The following is a 6,000-nucleotide window of genomic DNA, read 5'->3' as shown; positions in this document are numbered from 1 at the left end:
GCTTGCGGCTCTCATAAGCCATGGGGTGTCTGTCCTGCATCAAGACACCTCAAAGTGCGAAGTCAGAAGCATCGGTGTGTACCTCATATGGTTTGTCAAATTAGGGCAATTGAAGCACCGGTTCATTGGAGATTGCACTCTTCAACTTGTCAAATGCTCTTTGACACCGATCTGTCCACTACCACTTGACGTCTTTCTTCAACAAATCCATTAGTGGGGCTGCCACTCGGGAGAAGCCGTTAATGAACTTTAGATAGTAATTAGCCAACCCAAGAAACGATCTCAACTATGGCACTCCCTTTGGCTCTTTCCAAGTCCTAATGGCCTTCACCTTCGAGGGATCCATGCGCACACTTCCCTTCTTGACCAAGTGTTTGAGGAACTCAATCTCCTACAAGGCAAACTCACATTTCTTCAGGTTGAGGTAGAGCTCATGCTCCTTCAACTTGGCCATCACCTTCCTTAGGTGCCTCACATGGTCATCCAAGCTTTAGCTGTATACGAGAATATCATACAAGGACACAACGACAAAATCATCAATATAGTCCCAAAAAATTGAGTTCATGAGGCAATAAAAGGTAGCAGGAGCATTCGTGAGCCCAAAAGGCATCACACAAAATTCAAATGACCCGTAGCGCGTCACGCACGCCATCTTCGATTCGTCCCATCCTTGACCCGCAATTGGTGGTACCCGCTCTTCAAGTCCATCTGTGAGAAGTAGTGAGCCTTGTCGAGCTTGTCAAACAACTCTTCAGCGTTGGGTACAAGATATTTATTTTTCATGGTTACCTTGTTCGGCGCTCGGTAGTCCACACAAAGTCAGAGCGACCGGTCCTTCTTCTAGAATAGGACTGGGGCATTGAAGGGAGCCTTGGACGACCAAATTAGCTTGGTCTCCAAAAGTTCCTAGAGTTGCTTCCTCAATTCCTCTAGGTAGGCGGGCGGCATTTTGTAGGGTGCCCGCGTAGGGGGATGGGGGCTAGGGAGTAGTTCAATCTCATGGTCCATGTCTCGCTTGGGTGGCAGCTTTGCGGGGGGTTGCACAGGCATCACCCCGGTAAACTCCCGTAGTACATCCGTAATTGGCCCCGGTAGTCCACACGCAGCTGCACCAGGGTTGTTGTAGTCATCATCACCCCAACTAAGTGCCACCAAACGGGCTGGTATACACCCCTGCCTTTCACCCTTTTTCCGGGATGCGAGCCCTCGTATGGTGACGAGGAAGGTCTCTTCCCCTTTTCTCAACCTGTCCTTAATTTGCATTACAGACAGAAGAGCTGTGTTTCGCAGTTTCTAGACCCCTTGGTCCCTCACAAAATATGGGTGAGATCCCTCAGGGAACAACACACCGCGGTACTAGGGAAACACAACTGCGCGTGATCCCATTAGGAGGTCAAGACCGAGGACGATCGTGAAGTCACCCATGGGGGACACCACGAAGTTAGTCCGGCCATCCCATGATCCCACCTGGAGCAAAACTCCCTTGGCTACGCCGACGATATCTCGTGCTTCCGAGTTGACGGCCTTGATCTTCCCCGCACTTGGGGAGAGTTTCAAGCGGAGCTTCTTAGCTTCTTTCTTGGCGAGGATGTTGTGCATTGCCCCTGTGTCAACCATGGTCGTGGAAGGTTTGCCATTGATCAATACTGGGATGTGCAAGAGGTTCAGACCCTCATACTGGACCGGGGCACCCTCCTATAGTGCCGCCAAGCACTGGAGGGGGTTTAGGATCACTGTACTGCTACCCCTAGGAACATTCGGTTGGGCGAGCGGCATGACCATCGCATTGACGTTGGTGGCCATCGCCATACCCTTCATGCAATCCTTCATGAAGTGGGGGCCTCCACACGCGAAACATGTTAACTTCTTGCCCCCACCACCTGGAGTCGTCTTCCATAGTCTCAGGCTCTTGCCCTTATCAAGGCCTTTGCCGTAGCCTATCTTTGACTTTCTCTTCAAGCCTTGACTGCTTGAGCTTGCTAGTGCCTCGGAGCGTTCTTGACGTAGCTTGTTCCCTTTCCATAGATTTCCCTTCTGGTCTTGTAGGTCTGGCGGGGCGGAGCTCCGTTCCTTCCACAACTCCATATGCCGAATTAAGGTCTCTATAGTGTCTTCTTTCCAGCTTTGTCTGGAGCCAGTGGGGGAGTCCCTTGGCAAAGCAGTAGAGCTTGTGTGCCTCTGACATGTCGGTAATCCTCCTGACGATGGACACAAATATGCCCATGTATTCTCTCGGATTGCCGGTCATTCTGAGATTTTCAAGTTCTGCCCTTGCTATCCATGTTGTGTTGTACGATACAAAATTTTCCTTTATTTCCCGCACAAAATCTTCATATGTGTGAGGTGGCCAGCTCCCACACTCCTCCCGTTGACGCCACCATAGCTTCGCCTCATCTGTGAGGAAGTAGCTTGCATGTAGCACCTTATTTTCATCTGAAAGTTCCTTGTTTCCAAAGTATCGGTCACAATCATATAGAAAATCTGCCACTCCATCTTCTCTACGGGCCCCGTTAAACTTCAGTGGCAGGATCGTCACTTTTTCTCCTCCGTCGATGTTGGGACGGCTACTGGGAGCTTCTTACAGTCTCTCCACCTTCAGTTTCAGGGTCAATACCATCTCCATAAGTTGTATGATGGCGCGACAAAGTCCAAGACCACAGGATCATCGCTCAAGGTGTCAGCATCGTCATCAACTCCGCCGCCGACTCGCGTCCAACTCGCACGACAATCTAAGGCGACGATGCGCACACCCAGATTCAGATGTCCCGGGTAATGACGCCATCTTCGGTCCCGTTTACCGTTCTCATTTTCTACATTTGCAATTTTCTCTCGTATTTCCCTTCTTCGTAACAGCATTGTAGCGAGGGGAAATTCCCGTATGAGGATATTTTTCCCCCCCGTTATTGGGTCCAGACCTCTCTTTTTCTTTTTCATTTTGTAGTTTTAAAGGGGGCCCATCCACCTCTCCTCTATAAAGGGAATGGGTGGGCGCCCTCCCAAAACACACTTGAATTTTTGTTTGAAAAGAAAAAACATCAGAAGTTAAAGAGTCACACGATCAAGAAAGGAGGAAGAGGAGGAAGGAGAGGAAGACGAAGGAGAAGGGAGGAGGAAGAAAGGAGAGTAGAAGCACCCCGCCGTCGCCATCGCTGCCTGCGCCGCCAGCTTATCGCCGCCACGCTGAGCCGCCAATCCGCCGCGCCATGTAAGCCCTCTGTTGCCCGCGCCGCCTGACCGGCGTCGCACGCCATACGCGCGCCAAACCTCGTGACATCGTCGCTGCTCGTGAGAGCCATTCGAGCCCACTCCTGAGCCTACCTCGCGCCCTTCGACCGCCAAAGTCAACGGTCACCGCTAGCGGCCTTCTCGCTGCCCAATATCCCTCGCCTTCGCTCGAGTCGCCATGCCATCCATGCGCGCATCAGCTGTGCCACACCGCGCGGGCACCAGGCCATCGAGTCGAGCCGTGCCGCCCGCGCGCTCATCAATCATGCCAAATCGTGGGCGTGCCAGGCCGTCGAGCCAAGCCGTGCTGCCCGCGCGCTCATCAACCATGCCGCACCGTGCGCGTGCCTGGCCACCGAACCAAGCTGTGCCGCCCCGCCGCTAAAGTGCGCAACCGCCTCTGTTGTCGTCGCCATCCCTACTACCTCAGTGCTTCACCCGCGGCCTACCGCGCTTGGCGCGCGCGTCAAGTCTACCGCAACTGTGTCGCCACCGCTGGTGATCTCCATTCGCGGGTGCACTCGGATCGTTGATCCACCGGTCACCTTACGACTACCCTTGCCGCCCGCTCACGTCGCACGGATTTGTCGACCGCCAGCACCTGCCATCTCTTGGCCAAGCACTGTGCACCACCGTTACTCAACAATGACGAAGCCGCAACGAGTGACATTGAGATAGCTGTCGCCGGACGCGATGAGAGGTTCTCCACCCTGCCTTTGTCTCTTATCTTTTCCAGTACACTTTCTTTTGCCTCCACCATGCTCGGGATAGACGTAGGTGAGAGGGACAGGCTGAGAAAATTTCGAAGGAATAGACGAGATTCTTATCTGTTCGGTGCGAGTCGGGTTCGCCCGTCCCATGTGAGCACGCCTTGTGGGGATTCCCCGTTCAGCCGCATAGCCATTCTCGACCCCTCAGACGAGATTCGGGAGGCTGAGACAGGCCCTCTTTGGGTGACTCCGTTGAGTCCCGGGGAACGGCATCCTCCGCGAGTCGGCCCTTGCACGTACTACATCTAGATAATCACACATTTCATCTTATATCATGCCTATCTACTAGCATTATCGGACGACGCTCCTACCGTAGTGCGATAGAGATTTTCCTTTCGACACCTAGTCTATACCCTCGATGATGACCGGACAACGTTTTGTCGACGTCCGGCATCATTGTCATACAGTATCCTCGAGGACCTCATGCCTCTAGCTGGTCTCAACCCTTAGCTCTCCTACGTCCAACTTGCCTTCGTCTCGGTTCTTGTCAACTTGGGTCTTCAAACCCACGAGGTTCTTCTATAGGAAGCGGGTGGCCTGCCTCTGTTGTTTCTCTTTCTGTCGTCACTCTTCGCGTAGCTGTGCGCGAAATGACTCCATCTCCTCAACCGGGCTCAAGAGCACAGGGGAAAGCAATCCAAGCTGGCTTTGATACCAATTTTCACATGGTCAAAATCCCGAGCTAGGTCTCTTGCTCGAATCTGACGTGTGCCGGCCTGAGTGCTCAGAGAAAACATTGAGCAGCCTTGATCTCTTGCAGCAGAAGTCTTCGCGATTTCTTAAGATCACATAGAAGGGGTTAGAATAGATGGTGGGGATGCAGCCCCATTGGCGAATAGGGTCATTGTATTCATATCATAAAAAGATTACATCGTAGTTGGGACGATTACAAGGGGGAAGACGAGGGGTGATCCGTCGAATGAGGCGAGGCGCATCGCGCCAAGGTAGTGTCGCCTCTCCGCCTTGAGGCTGCCACTCCGTTTGCGCGCTCGCCTGCTCTGCCGCTACACATGTGCCCCTAGGCTGGGAGCCACGCGCCCGCGGGCGTGGCGATCACACACGCCACCAGCACCCGCGTTGACACCTTCGCGCACCGTCTGCGCGACGCCGCCATATTCGGCGCATCAAGCTGGGTACCGCGCGCTCAGCACTACCCGCGGGGACGCCGCGCGCCCCCATGCCGCCTCGATGCTCTTAGTGCGCCACTTGCCTAAGTCTCCTGGCAGGATGTCTCCCAACTGCGTGCCCCACACATGCAATGCGAGCTGCCCGCGTGGCACGCCGCCCAGCCTGCCCGCGCCCGTGCGTGGCACTTCCCACTCCCACGCATCGCTTGGCGCTCGCGCATAGCATTGGCGCCTGCGCATGGCACTTGGCGTTGGCGCACAGCGCTTGGCGCGCGCACGCTCACGCATGTCGGCCCACACGCCCAACATGCACGGACTTCGCCTGATCCGTCCCGCCTTAGGCGCAAACGGGCACGCGCACCGTCCGTAGTGTATCACCACATACGGGGCGATGGCCTGAAAGATCAGGTTTGGGCATCGCTACCCATAGATGACTTAGTCATTAAATATCGTGAGTCTCAAACGTTTACACACCTTCCCAATAAGCACACATGCCTTTAGGCAGGGAATGCCACATTGTTAGGGCCCTAACACTATCCCTCTCTCACCCACTCATTCTCTCTCTCTCTCTAACTCACTCTTTTACTTTTTAAGTGTATTCCTCCCACTCTTTCTCTCTCCTCCTCTCACTTTCTATACTTTCTATTATTGAACACTACTTGGCACCTGAGGCAACATTGGGATGAAGTCTGGTCAGGTGCTGGTGAGATGACCTTGACTTTCACATTGAGCAGTCAACCTAATCAGACAGGGACCAGACCAAGACCAAGACTAGACCAAGGCCGAGACCAAGACCAGACCAAGCCCAAGACAAGACCACGACCGAGACCAAGACCAGACCAAGACCTAACCAAAACAGAGATTAATACCGAGACCGA

The sequence above is a fragment of the Wolffia australiana genome, chromosome 6 (genome assembly GCF_029677425.1).
Source record: "Wolffia australiana isolate 7733 chromosome 6, ASM2967742v1".
NCBI classification, from domain to species: domain Eukaryota; kingdom Viridiplantae; phylum Streptophyta; class Magnoliopsida; order Alismatales; family Araceae; genus Wolffia; species Wolffia australiana.
Note: the sequence above shows the minus strand (reverse complement) of the source record.